This window comes from Columba livia, chromosome 28 (assembly GCF_036013475.1).
Source record: "Columba livia isolate bColLiv1 breed racing homer chromosome 28, bColLiv1.pat.W.v2, whole genome shotgun sequence".
NCBI classification, from domain to species: Eukaryota; Metazoa; Chordata; class Aves; order Columbiformes; family Columbidae; genus Columba; species Columba livia.
This window is the reverse complement of record NC_088629.1, coordinates 2384965-2398288: the sequence shown is the minus strand read 5'-3', so window position 1 is coordinate 2398288 and position 13324 is coordinate 2384965. Positions and strand designations below refer to the sequence as shown.

The 13324-nt window shown below is 56.7% G+C and overlaps 1 protein-coding gene across 12 annotated transcripts in view; it reads right to left on the bottom strand.

Moving 5' to 3' along the window:
* The window catches only part of MEF2D (myocyte enhancer factor 2D), an 84986-nt gene that overhangs the window by 64910 nt on the left and 6752 nt on the right, over positions 1–13324 (bottom strand). The window contains exon 1 of one of the 12 annotated variants that reach the window (XM_013369405.3): positions 10391–10546. The exons of the other annotated variants lie outside the window; for them this stretch is intronic. The gene's annotated coding sequence lies outside the window, so the exon portion shown is untranslated. Of the gene's footprint in view, positions 1–10390; positions 10547–13324 lie in introns of those variants that run through there. 12 annotated transcript variants of the gene reach the window in all.

Genomic DNA, 13324 nt, shown 5'->3' with positions numbered 1-13324 from the left:
GGTGACAAGAGTGGAGATGGAGGTCACAGAATCCCAGGATCCCAGAGTGTCAGGGGTTGAAGGGCCCTGGCAAGCCCATCCAGTGCAATCCCCCCATGGAGCAGGAACACCCAGATGAGGTTACACAGGAAGGTGTCCAGGCGGGTTGGAATGTCTGCAGAGAAGGAGACTCCACAACCCCCCTGGGCAGCCTGGGCCAGGCTCTGCCACCCTCACCCCAACAAGTTGCTTCTCATCTTCCAGCGGAACCTCCTGTGTTGCACTTTGCACCCATTGCCCCTTGTCCTGTCCCTGGTTGTCACCAGAAGAGCCTGGCTCCATCCTCCTGACACTGCCCCTTTCCATCTTGATCCCCAGCAATGAGTCCCCCCTCAGGCTCCTCTTGTCCAGCTCCAGAGCCCCAGCTCCCTCAGCCTTTCCTCACACGGGAGATGCTCCACTCCCTGCAGCATCTTGGTGGCTGCGCTGGACTCTCTGCAGGGACAGGACAAGGGGCAATGGGTGCAAACTGCAACACAGGAGGTTCCGCTGGAAGATGAGAAGCAACTTGTTGGGGTGAGGGTGGCAGAGCCTGGCCCAGGCTGCCCAGGGGGGTTGTGGAGTCTCCTTCTGTGCAGACATTCCAACCCCCTGGACACCTTCCTGTGTAACCTCATCTGGGTGTTCCTGCTCCGGGGGGATTGCACTGGATGAGCTTTCCAGGGCCCTTCAACCCCTCGCATTCTGTCATTCTGTGATTCTGTGACACACACAAAGGGCTCCCAGACGGTACCGGGAGCTGCTCCGTGTGTGCCCGGCACAGGGGGGTCCCACCAAGCAGACACCAGCTCCATTCAACCACCAATTTGGTAACGACCCCCCCTTGGGCAGGTCCCCAAGGGACTGTGCCAGAGCCTGGAAGCCACTGGCACTGAGTCCGCTCACCTGGCACAGCCCGAGTCCTGGTCAAACTCCAGGGTCACCGGGTGAGGTGACACACGGGGATGAGGTGACACACGGGGATGAGGTGACACACCGAGGGTTTTCCCAGCGTACCTGGGCACCCCCAAACCCCATGCAAACACAACTGCAAATGCAGAGTGGGCAGGAGGGCACTCGCTATGATTGAGACCCTACAAACCCGCATGTGCCCCCCGGTGCTGTCCCCACCCCGCGCAACGGCGACCGTCACCGTGCTGGAAAATCCCGGCCCAGCTTTCTGGCAACAGAGAGAGTTTTTAAAGCTGCTTCTAAGGGCGATGGGCAAACAGGGAAGAAAAAGGCCCTTCTTGTGCACATTGGCTTTGTGGTCAAACGCGGGACGCCTGGGAGGTTTGTGTTTAATTCGGGGTTGTGCTACAGACCCTCCTGTGTGTCCTGAGCTAAACTGGCCACGGCCGGGGCTGCTGCCGCCTTCCAGGCATCTTCGACAACGCTGCTCACCCGGCTCCCCCACACCCAGTGACACCAGTGACACCAGTGACACCAGTGACACCAGCACCGACCAGCGCTGCCGGATGAAAGCTCTGCTGGCACTGGAAAACCAACCGGCGCAGCCACGACCCAAGCGGGAGCCAGGGCTGCTCGTCCCCAAGCGCCAAAAAGGGGGTTCACCTCTGAGCCAGCGTGTAAACCACAAGCCCTCGTGTAAACCCCAACCTCTTGTGCAAACCCCAGAACCTTCTTTAAACCCCAAGCCCTTCGTGTAAACCTCAAGCCCTTCGTGTAAACCCCAAGCCCTCAAACAAACCGAACATGTCGTGCAAACCCCAAGACCTCGTGTAAACCTGAACCCCTTGTGCAAACCCCACATGTTGTGCAAGCCCCACACCGTGCAAACCTCGACCCCTTGTGTAAACCCAACCTCTCATGCAAACCTCGACCCCTTGTGCAAACCCCAAACCCTTGTGCAAACCTCAACCCCTTGTGTAAACCCCGACCCGTCGTGCAAACGCAACCTCTCACACAAACCCCGACCCCTCGTGCAAACCCAACCTCTCGTGCAAACCCAACCTCTCGTGCAAACCCAACCTCTCGTGCAAACCTGAACCCCTTGTGCAAACCCAACACGTCGTGCAAACCCCAACCCCTCCTGAAAACCCAATATGTTGGGCAAACCCCAACCCCTCGTTCAAACCCAAACCCCTCGTGCAAACCATTGACCCCTTGTGCAAACCTCAACCCCTCGTGCAAACCCAACCTCTCGTGCAAACCCCAACCTCTCGTGCAAACCCCAACCCCTTGTGCAAACCAAACCCCTCGTGCAAACCCCAACCTCTCGTGCAAACCTAACCCCTTGTGCAAATCTCAACCTCTCGTGCAAATGCAACCTCTCACACAAACCCCGACCCCTCGTGCAAACCCCGACCCCTCGTGCAAACCCCAGCACCTTCTTTAAAGCCCAACCCCCCGTGCAAACCAAACATGTCGTGCAAACCCCGACCCCTCGTGCAAATCCAACCCCTCGTGCAAACCCCGACCCCTCCTGAAAACCCAATATGTTGGGCAAACCCCAACTCCTCATTCAAACCCAAACCCCTCGTGCAAACCTCAACCCCTCGTGCAAACACAACCTCTCACACAAACCCTGACCCCTCGTGCAAACCCCGACCCCTTCTTTAAAGCCCAACCCTCTGTGCAAACCAAACATGTCATGCAAACCCGACCCCTCATGCAAACCCCAACCTCTCGTGCAAACCCCAACCCCTTGTGCAAACCGAACCCCTCGTGCAAACGCAACCTCTCACACAAACCCTGACTCCTCGTGCAAACCCAACCTCCCGTGCAAACCCCAGCCCCTTCTTTAAAGCCCAACCCCCTGTGCAAACCAAACGTGTCGTGCAAACCCGACCCCTCGTGCAAACCTGAATCCCTCGTGCAAACTCCAACCTCTCGTGTAGACCCCAACCCCTTGTGCAAACCTCAACCCCTTGTGCAAACGCAACCTCTCACACAAACCCTGACCCCTCGTGCAAACCCAACATATCATACAAACCCGAATCCCTCGTGTAAACCTCAACCTCTCGTGCAAACCCAACCTCTCGTGCAAACCCTGACTCCTCCTGCAAACCCGACCCCTCGTGCAAACCTTGACCCCTTGTGCAAACCCCAACCTCTCGTGTAAACCTCAACCTCTCGTGCAAACCAAACCCCTCGTGCAAACCCGAATCCCTCATGTAAACCCCGACCCCTCGTGCAAACCGAACCCCTCGTGCAAATCCCGACCCCTCGTGCAAACCCCAAACCCTTGTGCAAACCCGAATCCCTCGTGTAAACCTCAACCTCTCATGCAAACCCAACCCCTCGTGCAAACCCGAATCCCTCATGTAAACCCGACCCCTCGTGCAAAACCTGACCCCTCATGCAAACCCCAAACCCCTCGTGCAAATCCCAAACCCCTCGTGCAAATCCCGACCCCTCGTGCAAACCCCAAACCCCTCGTGCAAATCCCGACCCCTCGTGCTAATCCCAAACCCCTCGTGCAAATCCCAAACCCCTCGTGCAAACCGAACCCCTCGTGCAAATCCGAACCCCTCGTGCAAACCCGAATCCCTCGTGCAAACCCGACCCCTCGTGCAAAACCCGACCCCTCATGCAAAACCCGACCCCTTGTGCAAACCCCAAACCCCTCGTGCAAACCCCAAACCCTCGTGCAAACCCCAAACCCTCGTGCAAACCGAACCCCTCGTGCAAACCCGAATCCCTCATGCAAATCCCAACCCCTCGTGCAAATCCCAAACCCCTTGTGCAAATCCCAAACCCCTTGTGCAAATCCCGACCCCTTGTGCAAAACCCGACCCCTCGTGCAAACCCCAAACCCTTGTGCAAACCCCAAGCCCTTGTGCAAACCCAAATCCTTCATGTAAACCCTGACCCCTCGTGCAAAACCCGACCCCTCGTGCAAAACCCGACCCCTCGTGCAAACCGAAGCCCTCATGCAAACCGAAGCCCTCGTGCAAACCCGAATCCCTCATGTAAACCCGACCCCTCGTGCAAAACCCGACCCCTTGTGCAAAACCCGACCCCTCGTGCAAAACCCGACCCCTCGTGCAAAACCCCGACCCCTCGTGCAAAACCCGACCCCTCGTGCAAAACCCGACCCCTCGTGCAAAACCCGACCCCTTGTGCAAAACCCCAAACCCCTCGTGCAAACCCCAAACCCCTCGTGCAAACCCCAAACCCTTGTGCAAACCGAACCCCTCATGTAAACCCGACCCCTCGTGCAAACCTCAACCTCTCATGCAAACCCAACCCCTCGTGCAAACCCGAATCCCTCGTGCAAATCCCAACCCCTCGTGCAAATCCCAAACCCCTCGTGCAAACCCCAAACCCTTGTGCAAACCCCAAACCCTTGTGCAAACCCCAAACCCTTGTGCAAACCGAACCCCTCGTGCAAACCGAACCCCTCGTGCAAACCCAAATCCCTCATGTAAACCCGACCCCTCGTGCAAACCCGAATCCCTCATGTAAATCCTGACCCTTCGTGCAAAACCCAACCCCTCGTGCAAAACCCGACCCCTTGTGCAAACCCCAAACCCCTCGTGCAAACCCCAAACCCTCGTGCAAACCCCAAACCCTCGTGCAAACCCCAAACCCTTGTGCAAACCCCAAACCCTCGTGCAAACCCGAATCCCTCATGTAAACCCGACCCCTCGTGCAAAACCCGACCCCTCGTGCAAATCCCGACCCCTCGCGCAAAACCTGAATCCCTCATGTAAACCCTGACCCCTCGTGCAAAACCCGACCCCTCGTGCAAATCCCGAATCCCTCATGTAAACCCCAACCCCTCGTGCAAAACCCGACCCCTCGTGCAAATCCCGAATCCCTCATGTAAACCCCAACCCCTCGTGCAAACCCCAAACCCCTCGTGCAAACCCCAAACCCTTGTGCAAACCGAACCCCTTGTGCAAATCCGAACCCCTCGTGCAAACCCCAAACCCTCGTGCAAACCCGAATCCCTCATGTAAACCCGACCCCTCGTGCAAACCCCGAACCCTCGTGCAAACCCCTATTCCCCCAAACTTCAGATCCGCCCTTTTTGTTGTTAAACCAAAATAAACCCTTCACGTCTTTCCCTCCGCCGCGGTGCAGAGAAACGCTCGCACAGCCGGTGCCGTCACCAGCGCCTCCTACACCAAAACCCACACGCACCGCTGCATGGGGGATTTTATAGGCACCTATAGATAAAATCCCTGTGTCGTTTAACCAGCCAACTGGTCATACTGGGGGTTGCGTTTGAGATTTGGGATTTTTCCATTCGGAAAAATCCCAAATCTCAAACGCAACCCCCAGTATGAACAAACCAGCACCAGCAACCACCGGATAAAATGGATTGATGGAGTTTGCAAGCGCCACAAATTCTTGGCGTTGTTAGAGGGCACCTGAGCATCCTCAGTGCTTATTCCCCTTAAAACTGCCATCCTGTCATTTAAAGCCAAAATCACAGCGTTCGGATGTAAAAGGGAGGGAAGAAAAGCAGCTCCCAGGCCTCGAAGCCCATTAAAACAAATTGCAAAGCGTTTGGCTTTGAAATGGCACGATTTTTTAGCTCATTTCACTATGGGAAAGGGAAGATTGGCTCAGAATAAGATGCTGTAGGAGAGGTTTGGATACCCGAGCCCTTGCTCTCCATCCCCATCCTTTTTGGTTGTATTTATCCCGATTTCTTCGCAGAATTATTGTACAGGGCTTGAGAAACAAGAGCCGAGCTTTGGGAAACTTTCAAACGGGGGATTTTGTTGTATTTCTGTCTCGCTTTTAACAGGGGGGAGTTTTCTATTTTAAAATACTGTTTCACTTTGAGTTTTTCACCGGTTTGCATGGGAACCCTCCCCAGCACCTCTGTCCCCTTCGCTTTGCAGCTCCTATTTCTCACCTGGTTGGAGGTGACACTTTCCCTGCTGTGGCCTCACCTCCATCCCTGGGAAACTGGTGGAACGGCTTCTCCTTGGTGCCATCTCAAGGCATATTTGGGACATTAGGGGCGGTCAACACGGCTTCACCAAGGGGAAGTTGTGCATGACCAACCTCATTGACTTCTATGAGGACATAACAAGATGGATGATGGCAGAGCGGTGGACTGGTCTACCTTGACTTCACTAAAGCATTAGTCGCCCACAGGATCCTTGCAGTTGGGGCCTGTACCCAGTGCAGTGCCCCAGGGGGCAGTGCTGTGGCTGTATCATTCAATATATTCATCAATTACTTGGATGAGGGAATAGAGTGACTGTCAGCGAGTTTGCTGGTGACACCAAGCTGGGAGGAGTGGTGACACTGGAAGCTGTGCTGCCATCAGAGACCTGGACAGGCTGGAGAGCTGGGCGGGGAGAAATGTGATGAAATAGAACAAGGGCAAGTGTAGAGTCTTGAATGTGGGCAGAACAAGCCCAGGTTCCAGTGTAAGTTGGGAATGAGCTGTTGGAGCAGTGAAAAGGGAGCTGGGGGTCCTGAGGACAGCGGGGTGACCATGAGCCAGCACTGGGCCCTTGTGGCCAGGAAGCCAATGGGACCTGGGGGGGGTTAGAAGGGGGTGGTCAGTAGGTCAGAGAGGTTCTCCTGCCCCTCTGCTCTGCCCTGGGGAGACCACACCTGGAATCTTGTGTCCAGCTGTGGCCCCTCAGCTCCAGCAGGACAGGGAACTGCTGGAGAGAGTCCAGCGCAGCCACCAAGATGCTGGAGGGAGTGGAGCATCTCCCGTGTGAGGAAAGGCTGAGGGAGCTGGGGCTCTGGAGCTGGACAAGAGGAGCCTGAGGGGGGACTCATTGCTGGGGATCAAGATGGAAAGGGGCAGTGTCAGGAGGATGGAGCCAGGCTCTTCTGGTGACAACAAGGGACAGGACAAGGGGCAATGGGTGCAAAGTGCAACACAGGAGGTTCCGCTGGAAGATGAGAAGCAACTTGTTCGGGGTGAGGCTTTTACACGGCAAAGGACCAAAAATATGTAGGAATGGAGTTTGCTTCCTCCTGCAGCCTTAGACAAGAAGGAGCCACATCGAGCATCGCACCAGAGGAAGGAGCCGGTTTGAACCTCTTTGCCAATCCAGACTCATCCATTCCGCCAAACGAGAGAGCAGGAGCAGGGAGGAGATCACGGGATGCCATGCCCAGAGCCCATAAATTACAGCGAGGGGAAAAAAAAGAGTTGTGTTTGCCCTATTTCTTATCTCCTCGGAATTTGCGCCGCTTTCCCAGCTGCACAGGCAGCTCCGTTCCCAAGAATTTCAGCGAAGCCGTGACCTCTTTCCAGGATCGTACAGTATATGGTGGCGGGGAGCCAGCGCTAATTATAGGCGCAGGAAAAGGGGAGCGAGCCTTTTGGAAAAGCTTCACCTTCCCAGCGTGGGGACGGGGCGAAACGGCCCCAAAGGGGCCATAGAAGGATGGGATGGGTGCGGGACCCGCTGAGCGCCGGCACGAGCGCGGCATCAACCACAGAAATAAACGCAGCAAGATCTTGGGATCAGCGCCCCGTCCCCAAGCGATGCCACAAAGCGCGACCTGCAACTTGCAAGCGAATAAACGTGCGTTAAACTTGAAGCACCAGCAAATGCTCTTGAACAAAAAAACCGGGAACCCTCTGGCTTCCCGTAATGGTTTTCATTTTCAACCAACTAAAACTGAGTATCAACGCCGGCCGCTCGCTTATCCCCCCGCACGCTCGCCTCCCTGTTTGCCTGCGCGTGGGAACGCGTGGGCGTGCGGGTTCGGGTTTGCTCTCTGCAATGGCTCTGCAGCCCGGCTCCCGATGGCGTGCGGATCGCAGCGCTGCTCCGTCATCCCCACATCCCAGCCCTCCGGCTTCGGAGCCGTGCGAGGCCGCTCGGCGCCTTCAAAGCGGATTCCAAACCTTGAGGTTGTGGGTACCCCAACCGTGTGGGTGCTGCAGGGCTCTCGCACCCACCCCGGCACCCCAAGAGGGTTTCTGCATGTGGCGATGGCGGCAGGGCCGGGCGCATGGAGCAGCCGGGCCGCAGTTGCGGTGTCCCGGTGGGGAAGAAGCCGCTTGCCAAGGGAAGAAATCAGCCCACGGCACCTCAGGGCCAAGCAATGCCCTTTGGAACTGAGAGTTGGGGTGTTCAGGTGGACAACAAAAGCTCCGAGGAGGCCTGAGCGCAGCCTTTCCGGACTTAAAAGATGGGGACAGACTTTTGAGCTGGGCCTGTTGTGATAGGACAAGAGTGATGGGTTTAAACTAAAGGAGGGAGATTCAGGCTGGATAGAATGAAATTGTTGCCCTGAGGGTGGTGAGAGCCTGGCCCAGGTACCCAGAGAGGAGGTAGATGAACCATCCCTGAGACACCCCAGGCCAGGCTGGATGGGGCTCTGAGCAACCTGAGCTGGTGAAGATGTCCCTGCTCATGGTGGCACTGGGGGAGCTTTAAACATCCCTTCAACACAAACCATCTGTGATTCTGTGACTTCTCAGGCTCCTGTGGCAGTGGGAAGGGGGTTCCGCATCCCAAGCTCGCCCTCCTCCTGCCATGCCCTTCGGCGTCACCTTCACAAGCTCAACCACGGCTGAACCCTCGGCACCAGGGACACTCCGAAACGCTCCTAAGGAAGAACCAGCCTCAGCGCCACCAAAACCAAGCATTATTTCACATCGCAACATCCCCCCTCCGGCAAACACCATCCAGCGACGGAGGGGAAGATAAACAGCAATGACATCCCCACGGTCCATACCGAAGACACCGCGACCGCGGGCGCCCAGCACACGGTCCCGCTGTCACCCACTCCTCTTCCAGCAGCAGGATGGAGCGTCCCGCACCCCCCACGCAGAACCCACGCTGCCCGGGCACCGGCGCCACCGGTGCCACCGGCACGTCCCGGCACATCACGTGGCACCGGCGGGGCCAACACAGCCCCTTCCCGCCCCAGCTCTGCCGGCGCCGCCGCCGCACGCAGCTCTAAGCCCTAACGGGATAACAAGCTCACAATGAGATCCTAATGACGGATTAGCGAATTACAGTTTAAAGAGATTAAGGCTGGGTGCAGCGCTGAAACTTTTCTTTTTGATATTATTTTAAGAGGTAAGACCCGGATTTCACCCACCGGCCACTCGGACGGTTTTTCCGCCGCGGGCGCGCAAAGAGCAGCAAAAAGGATGGATGAACATGATCATAAAACCCCGCTTATGGCACCTAAAAGCCCGGCCTAAGGCGCTTTAAAAGTGAACCAGAGGCTTCCTCCATCCCTCCCCTCCCACACCGTCCCATCTGCATCCCAGCTGCGCCCCGGTGATGCTCCGGGTACCAACGGGTGATGCTCTGGGTACCAATGGCGATGTTATCTACCCGAGCTTGCCAAGGAGCCCCAGGGAAGCAGGTACTCCGCTCTCATTCAGGAAAAGTGATTAATATTAACTACTTGGCTCTACACAACCAGAACAAGAAGTCAGGCTTGGCCAGCCCCACGCGCTCCAAAAGCTCGGGAGGCTGGTTCGCCCCCAAATCAAACGATGAGGGTTTAAAATAGAAAAGGCAACACATCTGGGGTCGCTCTTTGGGTTGTTTTGGCTGCTCGTGTTTGTCCTGCGACCGCAAACGCCAGCACTTTCTCCTCTTGAGAAAGGGCAACGTGACTCTCACCCCATCGCGGGAAACCGGGGGTGAACGGGCAGGGGGCGACCGCTCAACCCCCCCAAATTTGCACCGTGTCATCGAAACCATGCGCCAAAAGGGAGGTGGGGAGGGGAGCCGGCAAATACCCTGTTGAGAGGCTACAAAACAAACCAGATGAAGATGTTTGGAGCGCATCCAGATGTTTACTAGTGACGCACACGGAGGTATAAATAATTATCCGGTAGGAGTTTTGTTCACAGGCAGCTCTCCCTTATCTAATCAGATCTCAACGCTACGTGGCCCTGCGCCCCCCCCCAAGCTTAAAAAGTCTTGAGGAACCAGATGCACAATAAAACAACTCGCTAGGAACACCGATTTAATGCCATTAATCGCTGGGCGTTCGGAGCGGAGCTGCCAGGACTCAGATCTGAGCTTGAAGAGGAAGGTTATTTCCCCCCCGAGCGCTGGTGGGGGTCAGGGAGGCGAATTCGGGCGCTGGTAACGCGGCGTCTGCCGATGCCTCCGCTAGTAAAATAACCGGCTGCTTAAAATACATTCGCAAACAAAAAGCTGCCTTGTCCTGCGTGTCACCGACCAGCGGACGCAGAGCCAAGACGCTGCAATTACCTAAAAATAAACGGACCGCAAGCGCCGCGATGCTGGACGGCAGCGGGGGTGAAGGCGGCGGCGACGCCGCAGCGCCGGACGGCCCGGAGCACGAGCCGAAGGGTTGAGAAATGCACGTTGATATAAAGGCTTGAACAGCGCCAAAAAACCCCCTCCCCGAGGCGATGTTGCACCGTGAGCACCGTGCGCCCCACCGCCCCCCTCTAAGAGTTAAACCGACCCACCGTAGGCGAGGATGCCGAGGAGCAGCGTTGGGAACTTGCTGTAGGAAACGGGCCGCTCGGCTTCTTGTCCCTACTGGTGGGAAAGTCTATAAATCTCTAATAAAGGGGAAAATAAAGAATAAAATCAATCCCCTCCCATTCTATTCCTTCGCTCTCCCTCCTCCAAAAGGATTGCGAAAGCAAGAGGGCAGCCGGGGCTTGGAGCTGCAGCGTTGCCGAGTTCCTACGGAGTCTGGGCTCCTTGCCACCAGCACAGCGGCTCTGGGGGTGTGGAGAAGGGAGGAAAAACAGACCAAATGAGAGAAGAGGAGGAAAAACAATTAAAAAATAATCCTGTTTATTTTGGGGGATGAGAGAGAAAACTCGCAACGCACAAACGGGGACGGGGGGCTGAGCGTGGCTGCGGCATCCCCGCGCTGGTTGGTGTTGAAGAGTTTGGGTGAAACAGTGTGGGTTTGGGGGGGAAGCGCCGAAGAGGCGCTTGCCGGGGTGCGCACGAGCGTGGTGCCTCCGGGGGAGCACCCATGGGTGCTATGGTGGCTCTGCCCCGCGGCCGCGGCTCCTGGAATTACTGGAGACAGGCTGGAGGAAAAGCCGTGACCCAGATTCCCCCCAGCCTGATCCCTCACTGAAGTCATAATCCTCGGAGGGCTTCTGGTCCTTGTGTTTTAAAATACATCCCTGCGCGTCGCCATGGTGACGAGGGCGATGCTATAATTTCAGCGTTATAGACTCGAGCGCGACAACGGGAGAGCGGCGAAACACGGCCGAGCTGCGCTGGTAACGTATATTGGGGAGAGGACTCACCTGCCGCGGATGCTCCAGACCCCGCAGGGCGTTGGGGACGCGGGACAAACGGACACATCCTAAGCACTAACACCCTATTTCGGGGCGGGGCTGCCCATCCGACCTTGCAAAACCAACCGACCTCGTGAACGAGCAGCAACGGAACGGCCGCACAGCCCCTTTTCTACATGTTATTTTCCGCCGTGCTCTGCTCAGGTCTGGTCCCCCAAGGTCCCACCCAGCTCCCAATAGGATAAGAACCCCCCACATGGTTTTGCAAGGCAGCAAGATGCCTTTGGGTGCTCTCGGCTCCGTGTTATCACGATCCAGCACCAAAAATCACTGGGCTGGTGTTACCAAGTTTTCAAGCTGGAAGGCGACTTGTGACCATGCAAAGGGATAAATCAGGACCTGAAGTGCAGCCCCCGGCGGTTCGGACCCCCCAGATCATAGAAACCTCAAGTTCTGTTGCGCACAGGAATAGGAAAATCGCCCGAGCGGATGCTAAAGCAGTTTTAGCCACGTTTCCGTCCCCCCACGCCCCTTCCCGCCCCATCACCAGCACCCGCCGTGACGGGAAAGTTCCGAAAGGCATCCAAATAAAAAGAAGACGGTACACAAACACCTCTGCCCAACCACCCGTGAGCACGAGGGGGCCCAAAGGAAGCCAGAAAGCCCCGGGGGACACTGGGGAGGCGAGAGCAGGGCGCTCCGGTCCAGCGCCGGCACCTGGCGCCGCATCTGAGCCTTGAGCCTTTCCAGACCGAGCCTTCCTAGTCTGAGCCTTCCCAGCCTGCTGTGCCGCGCAGAGACCCCCTGGTAAAACACATGGAAGGCGCCCACGGTGCCAAAGCCCAGCTCAAAAAGGCGGATTAAAGTGGGGTTGTCTGCGGGAGGCGCAACGCTGAGATAAATGGTCTCCTGAGCACATAAATGCTTGAAAAAGCCACGTTGCGGCATTGCAAAAGTGGGGAATGAGGGTGCCGCACACCAACCGTGAGACCTTGTAACGCCCCTCGGTGCAACATCCCATCTGTGCCGGGTGGGGATCAGACCCTTGGAAAAGCTCAAATAACCTCAGCGACACCAAGCAAATTGTTCCATCCCCAAAAAGGAGCCAAACCCCCCAATCGTCACCTTTAGCCTGACCTGCCAGCCCTTGTGCCACCAGGGTGGCTTTTAGCAGCGCCCTGAGCTCCAGATTTAGCCTGCAAGGTGTTTATCTTCGAGAAGCTAAAAACAAAGCTGCATTTGCATAACAAAAAGGCCCCGTTGGCTCGGTACATGTGCGGCATCATGCAAAGCGGCGCCCGCCTCGCCGAGCAAAGGCGCTGAAGGTCACCCGAGCGCCGCCGCGCTGGAAAGGACAACGCAAGAACATCTTCCCTTACGGGAAAGCTCTTCCGACCTCCCGCCCAGACCGCGGCCAAAGGAAAGGCGTGAAATTCTGCTCGCTGAAGCGCACGCTCGCGTCCGGGCTTAAACCTCAAAGAGCAGAGGGCAATTAATGGGTTTTTTCCAAACTCGCTTGACTTGCAACCAGAACCGGGCTCACTGTTTCCTCTGCCCGGTGCCAGCAGCTGGTTGGGGCGAGGACATGCGGCTCTGGTCCCCGTGGGGAGCACCGGTTGTGGGGAGTGGGGTGGCCCTGGACAGGGGCTCAGCCGGGTATGGGGAGACCTTCCCGGCCTTGAGCCTTTTCAATCTGAGCCTTCCCGGCCTGAGTCTTCCTAGTCTGAGCCTTTCCAGCCTTGAGCCTTTTCAAATCTGAGCCTTCCAAGTCTTGAGCCTTTTCAATCTGAGCCTTCCCAGCCTTGAGCCTTCCCGGCCTTGAGCCTTTTCAATCTGAGCCTTCCCGGCCTGAGCCTTCCTAGTCTGAGCCTTCCCAGTCTTGAGCCTTTTCAATCTGAGCCTTCCCGGCCTGAGTCTTCCTAGTCTGAGCCTTCCCAGTCTTGAGCCTTTTCAATCTGAGCCTTCCAAGCCTTGAGCCTTCCCAGCCTTGAGCCTTTTCAATCTAAGCCTTCCTAGTCTGAGCCTTCCCAGCCTTGAGCCTTCCTAGTCTGAGCCTTCCTGGCCTTGAGCCTTCCTAGTCTGAGCCTTCCCGGCCTTGAGCCTTTTCAATCTAAGCCTTCCCGGCCTGAGCCTTCC